The sequence below is a fragment of the Grus americana genome, chromosome 32 (assembly GCF_028858705.1).
Source record: "Grus americana isolate bGruAme1 chromosome 32, bGruAme1.mat, whole genome shotgun sequence".
In the NCBI taxonomy this organism is placed as follows: Eukaryota; Metazoa; Chordata; class Aves; order Gruiformes; family Gruidae; genus Grus; species Grus americana.
Genome location: NC_072883.1, coordinates 351342 through 364946, shown reverse-complemented (window position 1 = coordinate 364946; position 13605 = coordinate 351342). Strand labels below are relative to the sequence as shown.

The 13605-nt window shown below is 47.7% G+C and overlaps 13 non-coding genes across 13 annotated transcripts; 9 read left to right on the top strand and 4 right to left on the bottom strand.

The window, feature by feature from the left end:
- The first annotated feature begins 719 nt into the window (after positions 1–719).
- TRNAE-CUC (transfer RNA glutamic acid (anticodon CUC)) lies at positions 720–791 on the top strand. The gene has a single exon. It is a non-coding gene; the product is annotated as a tRNA-Glu (tRNA).
- A 325-nt stretch (positions 792–1116) lies between these two features.
- TRNAV-CAC (transfer RNA valine (anticodon CAC)) lies at positions 1117–1189 on the bottom strand. The gene has a single exon. It is a non-coding gene; the product is annotated as a tRNA-Val (tRNA).
- Positions 1190–1554: 365 nt separating this feature from the next.
- On the bottom strand, positions 1555–1662 carry TRNAL-CAA (transfer RNA leucine (anticodon CAA)). The gene is made up of 2 exons: positions 1625–1662; positions 1555–1600 (listed from the first exon to the last, which is right to left on the bottom strand). It is a non-coding gene; the product is annotated as a tRNA-Leu (tRNA).
- A 175-nt stretch (positions 1663–1837) lies between these two features.
- On the bottom strand, positions 1838–1910 carry TRNAK-CUU (transfer RNA lysine (anticodon CUU)). The gene has a single exon. It is a non-coding gene; the product is annotated as a tRNA-Lys (tRNA).
- A 377-nt stretch (positions 1911–2287) lies between these two features.
- TRNAV-CAC (transfer RNA valine (anticodon CAC)) lies at positions 2288–2360 on the top strand. Its single transcript has one exon. It is a non-coding gene; the product is annotated as a tRNA-Val (tRNA).
- Positions 2361–2865: 505 nt separating this feature from the next.
- On the bottom strand, positions 2866–2937 carry TRNAE-UUC (transfer RNA glutamic acid (anticodon UUC)). The gene has a single exon. It is a non-coding gene; the product is annotated as a tRNA-Glu (tRNA).
- A 209-nt stretch (positions 2938–3146) lies between these two features.
- TRNAE-UUC (transfer RNA glutamic acid (anticodon UUC)) lies at positions 3147–3218 on the top strand. The gene has a single exon. It is a non-coding gene; the product is annotated as a tRNA-Glu (tRNA).
- Positions 3219–3505: 287 nt separating this feature from the next.
- Positions 3506–3578, top strand: TRNAV-AAC (transfer RNA valine (anticodon AAC)). The gene has a single exon. It is a non-coding gene; the product is annotated as a tRNA-Val (tRNA).
- A 713-nt stretch (positions 3579–4291) lies between these two features.
- TRNAV-CAC (transfer RNA valine (anticodon CAC)) lies at positions 4292–4364 on the top strand. The gene has a single exon. It is a non-coding gene; the product is annotated as a tRNA-Val (tRNA).
- A 531-nt stretch (positions 4365–4895) lies between these two features.
- TRNAV-AAC (transfer RNA valine (anticodon AAC)) lies at positions 4896–4968 on the top strand. Its single transcript has one exon. It is a non-coding gene; the product is annotated as a tRNA-Val (tRNA).
- A 2133-nt stretch (positions 4969–7101) lies between these two features.
- On the top strand, positions 7102–7173 carry TRNAE-CUC (transfer RNA glutamic acid (anticodon CUC)). The gene has a single exon. It is a non-coding gene; the product is annotated as a tRNA-Glu (tRNA).
- A 280-nt stretch (positions 7174–7453) lies between these two features.
- TRNAK-CUU (transfer RNA lysine (anticodon CUU)) lies at positions 7454–7526 on the top strand. The gene has a single exon. It is a non-coding gene; the product is annotated as a tRNA-Lys (tRNA).
- A 2150-nt stretch (positions 7527–9676) lies between these two features.
- TRNAK-CUU (transfer RNA lysine (anticodon CUU)) lies at positions 9677–9749 on the top strand. The gene has a single exon. It is a non-coding gene; the product is annotated as a tRNA-Lys (tRNA).
- Positions 9750–13605: the final 3856 nt, after the last annotated feature.

Sequence of the window (13605 nt, the reverse complement as noted above, 5' to 3'; positions counted from 1 at the left end):
TGGGCAGAGCAAGGTCTTATGTTAGTGATAACCATTCCTGCACCATGCAATAGTGCTTCTGCTTAAACTCCCAAGAGTTTCAGTCCTTCAGTCATAGTTAGGAGCCAAAATGCATTTCAGGGGCTTGGCCCTAAGTAGCAGCAGCTGATTGAAGATGTTCTTGCAGGCCTCCACGCACCCAGGTATATGCAAAACCCTTCTGGAAGCTGCCACACGCCCCACAATTAAATTTTTTTTTTTTTTTTTTTGCATGCAGAGAACAGCCCTGCTTGTTTGCTTTGCATATGCAGGAGAATTCACAATGTGAGCAGCACAGCCAGCACTTCTCGTCATGCAACAGCAGGGTGGTGTGCCCCAGGGAGAGCACGTCCAGGACGAGCAACTCCAAACTGGTTCCCAGTAGCAAGCCGCATGCAAGGAGAGCAAGGGGTGGTCCTTGTTGTTGTGCTGTGCCACAGGGTGTCATTTCCCTCCAAGAATCACCTGGATGTGGGTAAATCTGATCGCTGGGCAGACCGGAAATGCTGTTGTTCCCCAAAGGAAAGCCATGGACTGGCTGCTGGGACAATCTTTCTGCTTGAGCTGCAGCGATAAGGGGAGGATGTGGAGAGTGCAGTCAGAACAGGGGAAAAGGACCGAAAATAAACGGGAAACAGGTAAAAAAATGCAATAATTGATCCTGCTGTGATCCAGGAGTGTGCGACAAGTTGTGTACGGCCTCCCTGGTGGTCTAGTGGTTAGGATTCGGCGCTCTCACCGCCGCGGCCCGGGTTCGATTCCCGGTCAGGGAAGTTACTTTGCCCCCTCCTTCCTAACCCCCCTTTTTTTTTGAAGAAAAAAGCCTTTCATATTACAATAACACGCGTCCCTACGAAACATTCCCTACCTCCCCTTTTTGTTCCGATACCTTCCCACCGGCGCACACTTGCCTCGGCAGGATGTCCCCTCCAACCTGACACAGCCAGCCAGGGATCCCCAAAGCCACTTGGCAGCTTGATGCAGCCCACCCACCCTATTTTATTTACCAATGGGTATCCTTTTTTTTTTTTAAGGGTGTTAAAAAAAATTAAGGCTCCTCCCCAAATAAAACAAGGAAAGACAAAAGGAAAAGCTAAGTGTTTCTGCCCGGTTTCGAACCGGGGACCTTTCGCGTGTGAGGCGAACGTGATAACCACTACACTACAGAAACGCTCCTGGCAGCTGATCCCTGCCTGCCCGCACTCTGCCTGCACATTTCTCCCTGCCCACGTCGAGCTCTGAGACCTCCCAAACCCGCCTCTTTCAAGGGGCTGCTCCAAAACCTACCTCATTTTTTGGGGGCCGTTCCCTGATTTCAAGAAAGCAAGCTGCTTTCATCACCCAGGAGTGGAAAAAAAAAAAAAAGCCTGAATTAGGTAAAAGCCCTTCTGCGCCTTTCCCACCCCACGGTGCGAGCAACCACCAATTTAATCAATTTTTGCGGGGTGATCACACAGCACAGGGGTGGTTTCGGCCGGAGGGAGCGGCGCAAAGGGGAAAATGAGCTCTTTTGTAGGAATGAGCCCAAAAAACACCTGTCAGGAGTGGGATTTGAACCCACGCCTCCATTCGGAGACCAGAATACCCAACTGCGGGAAGGCAAAGCCTTGAGTCTGGCGCCTTAGACCACTCGGCCATCCTGACGGTGACGAATCGGGGCCAGAAAAGGAAATATAACGATACTAAAAATTAAAGGCGGGGGGGGGTTTGGCTCTTTTTTTTTTCTTTTAGGACTTTATGACGATTAGCAGCGGGGCAACATTAGGAAATCAGGAATTATCTTCAGCTGAGTAGCAGTGGCGCGGGGAAAAAAACTAAGCGCCCAACGTGGGGCTCGAACCCACGACCCTGAGATTAAGAGTCTCATGCTCTACCGACTGAGCTAGCCGGGCTGACAAAAACATCTTTTCTGTCCTCATTTTGGTGCGGGAATCTGGTAGTTTCAGGCTCTCTTTCCTGCCCGTGCTCGGGCTGGGAATGGGGCGAAACACCCCAGCAGAGACACTTTTTTGGAAAGGCTGAAAAATCTCCCCACCCAGATCCTGCGATGCGATTTTAGCATTTATGAGAATTGATGCAATTTTTGGTCCTGCAATAAAAAACGGACATAAACCGCTATGAAACGATTCCCGCTTGGCTAAACAATAGCAGCAGGAAGGCGGTATTCCTGCGTGAATTCCGTGGAAAAGATCTTTTTTTTCCATGCGTGTTTTGATGCCAAAAAGGATGAGGTGAAGGGCAGAGGGAGCCCTTAAAAAAACAGCGGCGGGTTTCTGTAGTGTAGTGGTTATCACGTTCGCCTCACACGCGAAAGGTCCCCGGTTCGAAACCGGGCAGAAACAGCCCCAAATGCTTTCCTTTTTCATGAACTCTGTGGATCAATATTCCTCCAAATTCTGGAATAGCCACGGTTGCAAAAATAGCTATTTACAGCACAAGTTGAATGTGGGGATTTATTCGAGTCTATGCATTAACATTTTCCCTGGGGACATGGTGACAAGTGGGGGAGTGGGTTCAGCGCAAACTGGATCCTCAGCCATCACGGATGCATCATTGTGATGATCCCCTGTGCTGGGGAAAAATGTCCTTTTTGAGTGGGAATGTGCAGGAATCCATTAAAGCATCTCTGTCCCCCAACAGCCCCCTGATATGGGGAAGGGGAGCAGAGTAAATGCTCTCCCAAATTCAGACCCACCAGGCCATATTATTCTTACAGAAACAGCTCGAATGCTTTAATCTTTCATGAATTTGGAATTGCCTGTTACTTTCTAGAGAAAGGCAGAAATCCAGCAGAGATAGGAGGAAATTTATAAATTCAGCTTGATTTTAGAAAAGATTATTTTACTTTTCCCTGACCGGGAATCGAACCCGGGCCGCGGCGGTGAAAGCGCCGAATCCTAGCCACTAGACCACCAGGGAGCTGATAGTTACCCCAATTTTACCGATCTCATCTTTTATCTCTGCACATTTAGCCACCCCAAAGTTACTGCTTCCCATCAGCCTGGCAGAAACTGCTTTGCTCCGGCTGCAGAATTAATAAAAAATAGTAAAACGAATTTAAAATAACAAAATTATTTTTTAAAATAGGAAAATTAATTAAAAACATATGCTTTGACTGATATCACCTCTCCCTGGTGGTCTAGTGGCTAGGATCCGGCGCTTTCACCGCCGTGGCCCGGGTTCGATTCCCGGTCAGGGAAAGTTCCTCCAGGAAAAAAACAGATTCTTTAAAAATCATTATTTTTCTTCTTTGCCCCGGGGATCCTGCAGAATTTCTCTGCAGTTCGGTGTTGAGCGATGTCTCAAATAAAACCTCTTCTTCCTCCCATCCCTGAGCATGACTGGCTACAAAAATGGCCATTTTCTAATGCTAACAGCAAATTTGAGGAGAATTTTGGTAGAAAAGGGGCTGGAAGAAGGTGGAGGCACAGACCTGGGTCCATCCTGTCACGAGTGGGTCACCCCCCCACACACCACCCTACGTCGTGTTTCTGTAGTGTAGTGGTTATCACGTTCGCCTAACACGCGAAAGGTCCCTGGTTCGAAACCAGGCAGAAACATATGTTTTGGGCTTTTTGGGGTGTTTTTAAAGCATCTCCTTTATTTTTCATTCATTCACACCCTTCAGCAAAACATTGCTTCCAAATGCAGAGCAGCAGGACTGGAAATCAAAAAGCAAGAAGGGCCATCCCTGCTGTCAAAAACCTTAATTTTCTTTATCATGACGTACACCTATATGCATAACTTTAAATCTATATATAATATACGTACAAATGTTTTGATCTTTGCCAAAAATGCATTAATTTTCAGCAACAGAAATGACCTCTTTTCTTTCTCTTGGGGTTTATGGTGGTGGAGGAATCCAACCCAAAACCAAATCAGGTGAAATGCCTGATCAGGGCACAAACATGTTGTCTCTGAATGAGGCAGTGGAAGCAACTCGACTTTTTTGTGTGTTTTCCAGAAAAATATGAGGCTGTTTCTGCCTGGTTTTGAGCCAAGGACTTTTTGCACATGAGGCAAATGTGTGACCGAGCGTGCAAACCCCTTGCAGGCAGCGGGGCAGCTCCAGGCTTCGGGTTGATGCTCCACAAGCTGGAGAATGATGGGTAGAGAAAATGGGCTCAGATCAAGCAGTTTTGGAGTCTGGGCTCGGGGAGGAGCAACATAGGAGAGGGGTGCATTTCCCAGGTCTGAGGTGCTTCAGAGCAAGCACTGAGGGAAATGGGATTCACTCTATTCCAGATATGGTGCAAAATATCAAACCCATCGCGTTTCTGTAGTGTAGTGGTTATCACGTTCGCCTCACACGCGAAAGGTCCCCGGTTCGAAACCGGGCAGAAACATCATTTTTAGGGTTTTTCTCTCCCTGTCTTGCAGATATTAAAGGAGTTGGGTCATTCCATGTGGGGATGGTGACATCGGTGTGTTATTTAGCTCTGGTTTGGCCAAATGGAGAAGGGACCTTGGCCATGCTCCTTGCAAAGAGATGGCTGGAGACTCCTTCTCCTTTTTGGGGTATCTCAGGGGAATGCATCTTCATGGTGTGTTTCCTCTCTTAAAAAGAGTTTTAATTGGGGAATTCCCTCTGGCTGTCAAAAGTAGCACGTGTTGCATTTCCCTTGGTTGTGTCCATTGCTTTGACCACCCTCAAGAGATCACAAGGAAGGGTGGCCTGGATGGGTGTTGGCAAAGGGAGGAGGAGACGTTTTTGTGGTTGGTGCTCTTGGAAGATAAGAGAAAAGAAGGGAGAGGCAGAAGATGGAAAAAAGGGGCAGAGAGATGTGGGGAGCATCACTGGGAATAGGGAAAATTTGGTGAAACAGCCTTTGTTCTGAATTCTCAGAAATATTAACCCCGAGAAGGAAGCTCACCAAGTTTCTGTAGTGTAGTGGTTATCACATTCGCCTAACACGCGAAAGGTCCCTGGTTCGAAACCAGGCAGAAACATGATTTTTAGGGCTTTTTTTCCCTCTCCTCTACCTTTTTCCACCCCTCTCTGTAATGTGCTTATACAGGACACTTGTGTGCTCTTTGACATTTGACTTAGTGGTTATTTTGGGGTGGTTTTGAACCTGAGACCAGTGGAGAGGGTGGGATGACTGCTTCATCCCAGCACTTCTTTTACATACATAATTTTTAGCGTTTGCTTTCCACGTGAATAAAGAGGAATAATTTGCATTTACACCACGCTGTTTAATCAAAGCTCATCTTTTTCCATCGCCAGTCTAGACACAGATATAGAAGACTCTGCTGTCACATCCTGAGCTCATACAGAGGGATACTGTGTGACCATCAGCCCTTCTTCCTAATGTGGAAAGACTGAGGGCACTAACGGGCACTAACGGGCACTAACGGGCACTAACGGGCACTAACGGGCACTAACGGGCCTGAACAGCCCCACCTGGGACCCCCCCACCCCCTTCCCATAATCCAGGGGCTCTATTTAAGCTCAGTCCTGGAGTATTTTACCCTTTTGCAAACTTTCTTGGAGGAGCATCTCTGTGTGGTTGTGATCACACTGCTGATCCACCCAGCTTGCCTTCAGCCCTGCCTCCTGCCCATGGATTTCCCTGCTGCTCTCACTCAGGTACTGTGGGACAGACCCTGAATAGAGAGCCCAGGGTAAGAATTATCCAGCATTGGGGGTTACATGTCAAGAGAGTAGACTTTTTCTTCTGCATGGTGATGAGCAACTTGGTGCTGTCCCTGCATGACATTGGTTTCACTCCTGGGATGCTGCTATTTCTTTAAGTTTTACTTAAATATTTCTCAACTCTTCCTCTTGCATCTTTACTTTCCTCTCCAGCCTCTCTTGTCCAGGTTGAGTTTCTTCCCATGCTTGTCTTGTGGCTCAGCTCCATTTCTGGATGTTGTACCCAAAGAGATGATTCTGCTATGCTCAAAACCAAGCAATGAGTTTGTTCCCTTCCCCCAAATACATTTTGCATTCATTCATCCCACAAATGAGCTGAAAAAATAAGACTGGGTGGAGGGGGAGACTTTGCAGTCATGCATTCCTGCTTCTGGATGGAATTATTTGTTCTTGGGACATGACCTAGAATAGTGGCCAAAATCTCAGGCTCCACATTCAATTAACTCTCTGGAGCACAACTCTGTCATTAAATCTGGGCTTTCCCCTCCTTGCTGCGTCTCTGCTGACCTACATTGCCATGCAGCTTTTGTTAAAGCCCTTTGCTGTTCGTATTTCTGTTCTTCCAGAAACTCAGACATAAAGAGCTTGGGCAGGGGAAACTGCAGCACTTCTGCTGCTGAACTGTTTTCATCCTCCTCCAGTTTTGTTCCTATTCCACTTGCAGATATAATGCGCCAATAATGTTAGCTGTAGTGTGGCATGCTAGGAGTTGGAATCTCTTCTGAAAATGGAGACTTTCCTGTAAAATTAAGAAATTTCTGTATGCTAGTTGGAGAAAGAGGCCTGAATAATGACTGAACTGTTTTCATCTTCCATAATGACATGGGAAAGATGCCTAAAAATTAGGAAAAAGCAGTAAATTATCTGAAATTCTCATGAATCCCAAGGATCAAACTGATCTCCTCGCAGCAAACATCATCATCCACAGCTCTGCATATTTTCCATAGAGCTACTGAGATGCCAGTAATCTGCTCTTTTTCACCCTTTTATTGCACCCAAGAAATGGAAGAACTTGTGGCTCCTGGGGTGTTTTCCACTCAGTTAAATGCACTGAGATGAATCCAGCAGCTGGAAAGTTGGAAAAACTTTCTAGCTCTGATGAGAGCAGACAGAAGCCCCAAGCATTTGGGGATAGTGTGTCCCAGGGAGGAGGGCGGGGGAAAAAGTCATTTGGTGGCTGCGAGACCCTTCTTGGGTAAATTCTGGACTCCTGGGTGCTGGCAAAGCCACTGCAAAGGGCTTCTTCTGGATGGTAGCAGAAGATAAACCCAAGGACCTGTTGGCTTGGGAGGATTTTACCCTTTAGCTGCTAAAGGAAGGAGGAGGAAAACACGCAGAGACATTCCTATGCATCAAGTGCAACTCAAATCCTTTGTGCCCCCCAACATCTGACGTTCTGTCCAGCGGGAAAAAAGGGATATGGCATCTCCCTGGTGGTCTAGTGGTTAGGATTCGGCGCTCTCACCGCCGCGGCCCGGGTTCGATTCCCGGTCAGGGAAATGTGTTTTTTTAATAATATAGCAGAGCTAGCCGCGCAATGCGGAGTATCCCGACACACCCCCCCCCCCTCGTTCCCGGGTGTGGGTGCAGAGAATGGCTGGCTGAAAATCAAAGGGTACTTGGCACTCCAGCAGCAACAGGAAGAGAAACAAAACAAACCTGCCAGTCTGGAACTTTTTCTGCTGTATACTCTCTCCTGAAACAAATCCCCCCCTGCCCATTGCGCTGCCTGCATCCGGACTGATGCTCAGAAACCGCACCATCCCCTTTTTCGCTAGAGCCCGGCTAGCTCAGTCGGTAGAGCATGAGACTCTTAATCTCAGGGTCGTGGGTTCGAGCCCCACGTTGGGCGTCCGAATTTTTTTTTTCCCTCCTAGCAAAGATTTTGGGGTTGTTTCATGCAGAACAGAGTACCAACACTGGGGTATGTCATAAGGAAGGGAAGGAGCTGCATCTCCCAACAAATTCAGTCTCATATGGGAGTCAGGGTATTGCAGTCTAGTATTGCAGAGTGATTCTTGTCTGCTCTCATATTAAGACCTAACTTTACGTTATTTATTATTGCTTTATGCATTCTTTGGGGCATTTAAACCTCTCCAGATTGGAACTGGGTAACAAATAGGAGTAAATCCAACCCCAGGTGAACAGCAGGGTGTTACCTGCTGTACCAAAATGCTCTCAAACTGCCTGATTTCCCAGGAAATCCACATTCTTCAGCTGACAGTACAATGTTTCTAAATACAGGGGAAAAAATATTTAACACCTTATTTTCTTATATTTGATGCCACAGATTGAGACAACCCTTCTGCTTTAGACTAAAGCCTTTTGCTCAATGAGAGACACACCACACGTAAGAGCAGGGCAAACAGTGCTGCAAGGCAGAGATGAAAGCGTGTTGAGCTTTGGACTGGGAAAGTGTTACACCACTCTTCTCTCCAGAGTTATCTGGACCAGGATGTACATTGGACCCATGCAAAGACCCAACCCTCTGGGAACTTCATCCGCTTGCTCTTTGGTTCTGGCTGCCTGGAGGAGTTGAGCTTGGCTTCATGCTTGAGAAAATGCAGGTGTCATCTGTATTTGTGCTGTCAGCACAAGAACAGCTGCATAAACATTGTGTTGGGTTGGTACGTGTGAAGCCAAAGGACTTGGAAATAGCTTGAAGCAGGTAGGCAGGTTTCTTGGAATCATGTCCTAATTAAACATGTTATTACCTAAGGCTATAACCATGCAGTTTAAACCCTTCAGAATAGAGATCTGACTGTGGACACCAGCCTCTATGCTCTGTTATGAGCCATATTTTTCAAGCACGTGTGGTCTGTGAGTTGTCTTGGTTCTTAGAGTGTTTTTTGTTGCACTAAGCAAGTGTCCACCCACGGGGGTTGTCAACTGTTGGGGTTTTTTGCTCCATATGGAGTAACAGAGCAGTTCAGACAGCTCTGCCACCCATCTGTGTTTTAACGGAAGCCAACAGCCCTGGTCTACAGGAGCTTTTTGGCTTGAAGGGGTGTGAGAAGAGCAAGTTTTAGCTGTTCCAGGTCCCACACATGGAGTAGATCAGCTGAGGAAGGGGCGGATAAGAAAATCAACACAACAAAAATGCAGGCAAGGAGGGGAGAGAATGGGAAGTGCTGAAACTCTTCTCTTATGCAAAGTTCTGCTCGCAAACTTAGGAGAAATGGGCTCCAGGATCAGGTGAACACTTCCTAACCCTTGTCTTTTTAGTCTCTTCTCTGCTCTGTGAAAAACTGTGCCCAGTGTGATAGGTTAGTGTGATTAAGCGTGATGCTGAAAGGTTTGCTTTTTGGGAGGAGGTACATCCTTCCACTCCTGTTATTGGTTCTATTTGTGGAGGAAAACCTGAATTACTTGGTCCTGTGCTGCCTTCACAAGAGGAAGAGCTACAGGCTTACTTGTAGATTTTAAAAATCTGCTTCTTTGGGTCTTTCTTGCAGAGTTAACCCTGGGTTGACTTCAAAGTTGGGAGCTGGGGGAGAGGGGGGAGTGTCTCTGCAGAAAAGGAGATTAAAGGGCCCGAGTGCCTGGAGGCTCACCCATGTAAAGAATGACTCCGTGTCCTGGAAGGTCTGTCTGAGCTCAGAGGGGAGCTGTGTTTACCCAGGTGTGAGCAGAAGCATTGTTCCCACCAAACAATATCCCTCGGTGGCTCTGAGGTCGTTCAGGTCCTGGGTCAGCCCAAGTGCAGGGGAAGAATAAAGGCAGCGGGGACGAGTGGCCGGTGGATGCTCGGACCTTGGAGGGGGAAGCAGAGTCTGGTAAGGGACCCTCTCTTGGGGTTTTGCTTTGGGACTTTTCTGTGTCTTCCTTCTGCGTTTCGTGTCTGCTGGCACCATCCCAACGCGCCCTCAAATCTCCCAGGGAAAAGCTTCCACTTATTTGAATACCCCTATTTTTTATACTAATAAAATTGGGCATTTTGCTAAATCAGCATCAAATCTACCCTTTGGGGGAGAAAAATAGTGGAAATAGTTGTTTTTGTCAGCCCGGCTAGCTCAGTCGGTAGAGCATGAGACTCTTAATCTCAGGGTCGTGGGTTCGAGCCCCACGTTGGGCGTCCGATCACTTTTTCCCCTCTGTTTATCCAAACCTGCCTGCTTCCGGGTACAGATGTTTGCTGGTGCTATGGCTAAGGAAGAGGTGGAAGCATCCTAGGAAATAAAGAAATGTGGTTTTCTCTCATGAAATAATTTTATTCACTGGGAGATTTCTGCCTTGAAAGCAAGGCTATTAAAATAGAGCAAAAAGGTGGAATTGCCTGTATTTCAGTTTTTAAGGTGCTGGAGGATTCTCTAATAATGTGCTTCAAGTTTCTCTACTCATTTTGCCCCAAAAAGGACATCACAAACATCCGTACTGTGAGGTTTTTGCCTGATTGGTTTTCTCCTTGCTAGAAGGCTGATCACTGAGGAAACTCATTACAGGGATTAATAAATTTCCTGAGCCATTCTCATTCATAGGTAACCCTGAGCTGGGCGGAGGTCAGGATCTGTTCCCCTTTCCCAAGATGAAGGTGCTTTTCGTGGGGTTGACCCTCGTCCTGTGCATTGGATTTGGTAAGTGGAGGGTCACAGTTAAATGGCATTTAATAAAGGGCAGGGGAATATGTGATGGTGGTTGGATGGGTCTTGCTGAGCTCTTGATGTCTGCAGTGTTGTTGCTGCCATGTCAGCTGGGTGTCCTCTGCTCTGAGCCTACAGTCAGTGGGGAGAAATCTCTACAACTGTTTTCATCATTACTTGAATGAAAACAACTTTTCCACTCACTTCCCAGGGGAGCTATTAGATCCAAAGAGATCTCCTCTGGGCCAGGAGCTTCAGCTGTAGGTTGCTGGATCCCGGGCTAGATGTGTGCCTGCTGTGCCCCAGAGAACTGTTGTGATGGTCTTGATGTGGATGAACCCCACTCCAGAGTCCACATCCACATTTATTCTCCATGGATCTGTAGTTTGATTTGTTCACTTAAGGCCATGTGTGTCTACAAAGCTCTTCAAGAAGGGTTGAGTGTTCACAGGCATCATTTGCCTATCCGCTACAGATAAGGGCTCTCATTACCAGTTCTGTTAGTGAAGGTGACGCTTGGTCCCTTCCCTGGTGGGTTCTACATCTTCTCTGCGGTCACCCTTGTCTTATCGTAGTGGTGTTGGAAGCAAAACTCCCTATGGCTCTGCAGAATGGAGCTCCAAGTTCATTGCCTCTTCTCTGTTGCAGTTGAGGCTCTTCAATGCAAAGTCTGCAAGTACAAGATCCCCTTTGTTGGATGTTTCCGGGGAGAGAATGTAACAACTTGTGAGCGGAGAGAGAAATGTGCCATCATTAAAACCTCCCTGGGTACGTGTTTCCTTTGGTTCACTGGGGGTTTTCCTTGTCTTTGGAAAACAAAACTGATTTACGGAATGAACGAGGATGCAATGATGAACCTGATGTGGGAAAGGGCTAAAGCAAGGGGCCAAAATCCTTCTCTTGAGGGAGGTTGCCCCACGTATGGTTAAAAAAGTCCCTTTTAGACAAAGGAGACACTCTGTCTCCCAAAGAAGCTGTGTGAACCTTGTCTGTGCAGGCACATGCCTCATTTAGCTCTTTCTCTTAATTAAAACAAGCAAGGTGTGACTTCATTTGGGTGTGCTATTTAAGGGACTCGTTTCTTACCTGGTAACTTCAAAGTCCACTACTGATTTTTATTAGTTTAGTGCTGCTTTCTTCTAACCGTGATCCCTCTCTGCCCACTGCTTCTGCAGGGAAGGTGACCCTCTATTACCAGCAAGGCTGCACCTCCACCATGAACTGTGGCCGAGAGCGGGCATCCGATGCGGAGTCCCGCCTGACGTCCCGGTATTCCTGCTGCGAGACGGACCTTTGCAACGAGGAGTGGGATGAGGACCCCACAGACTAATGTGCAGTGGCGGGGGGAGGATCAGGGCTACCGATGTGGTCTGGCTGTTCCAATGCTACGAGTCCTCAATTTAATCTTGAACGACTATCACTGTAAATTAGGACAGTTGGACCTGCTCTGTCTGCGGGGCTCCCCTATGCATCTGGCCTGATTTTTGTTTCAGCTCTAGCAATAAACCTGTGGGCTTATAACTGGCAGCTGAATTTGGCTCGTGTACATGTTTCCCTTCTCCAGACAGACGCTTCTATTAACAGCTCTTCAGACTCAGCATTCCTGGTGGTGTCTGGAAGCAGCTTGTGGCCCTGAACATAATACTACTACTAAAACCCCAAGGGCAAGCCAAGGTGCTTTCCCCTGGTTGCATCCCATTTTTTCCTACAGTGCAAGGCTGGGAACTCTGCACCAAGGGTTGCAAAGGAGAGTGTCAGGAAGCTGCTGGAAGTCAAGAGAATTAAGAGACATGTACATTTAATAGATATTAGGTATTTCACATGTCTGAACCCAAAATTCCCTTACTAGTCAAGAGAAGTTGAGTCATCCATCTAGTGCAGACAATAAATGGTCCACTGGGCAGCAGAGGGAGGGGATGCTCCTTTGATTATTACCCTGAGGAGTTTGTTTTGCAGATAAACTGATGGCTGCAGAGATTCCTATGTGGCTTGGGGTTGTAGAGGCTTCTTCCTTATGTGGGATATGGGTTTCTTCTGAAGCCAGGTTCAACTTCCAACCTGTTTCTGGAATGAGAAGTTTGGAGGAGACCCCTTCCAGCCTTGGGACTGACCCCAAATCTCTGTCCATCCAGTTTTGTAGCTGGCTCCAGTTTTGGGGTAGGCAGGGGCAATCCCAGTGCAGGGCAGTGACTGCTTGCGCGTGTCCTACCTGGAAGCACAGGCATGAGAGTTAGAATGTGCTTGGAATCACCTAACATAGGGTGAAACTTCAAAGGACATGAAGCCCCAGGATGATTGGGTACCAAAATCCAGTCCTGCAAGAAAACATGTTATCAGGGTTGAATTTCCCTTTTTCCCCTCTCCTCACCCCTGCTGTTTTTGATGTTCCAACCTCTCCTTATCCTAAACAAGCTGCCCATGGCAGGTGGGAGATATCCTGCAGGAGGTGTTTCTGCTCTTCTTTGCATGGTGCTGCCCCAAATATGAGTTGGGAGGTGAATCATTCATTGATGGCTTTGGAGGAGGGATGAAAAACTTCACTCCTTCCTGAGCTCCTGCTCTTCTGGAGGAAAAGATGGGGCATTGGAGAGCGTTAAAGGGGCTGCAGAGACCCTGTGGAGAGGGTCTGGGCTTGGAGACAGGTGGAGGGAGGTGCTGGAAATGTGATCCTGGCTCTGGGCAGGGAAAAGAGCTTTGGCATGGAGGAGGAGAGCAGAGCTGGAGGAGGAGGGAAGAGATCGGTGGGTGCCCAGGATAGATGCAATGGGGGAGGGGAAGGAATGGTAAGTGAGATGGGGGGGTGACAGAGGGGACAAATGGGGCAACCGAGGGCTGGGAAGGAGCAGGAGCTTGAGTGGCACCGAAATGTCGGAGACATCCAGGGCTCGGGCTGGTTTCCTTCGTCATAGCATGGTGGAGCGGCTGCCGGGGGCTACATCCTGCTGGGACCCCTCGGCCACCAGGCTCACCTCCCACCTGCACCACTCTAACACTCTCCCGATGCAAAAAGTCGGGCGATTCAGGAGGATGTCCCTTTCTTACACCTCTGCTCCGAGGTACGTGGGGTCAGCTGGGGGCATAGGGTGGGCAGTAGGATGCACTTGTTTGTCCTTTTTTCTTCTTCCTTATATCCACCTTGTTCTCCTGCTTTTCCCACTGGGCTGCCCATTGTTCCTATCGGTGTCTCATTTTCTTTTTCCTTGCTATTTAAGCATCTCTGGATAGTGTGTGGATTTCTCTCCAGCTCATAGGCCACCACCTCTTCCTTTCTGCAGACGTGACAAAAATGTATGTGTGACATAGGAGAAAAAAATATAGTGTGTGTTTATTTACAGATCAAGAGAAATGGAA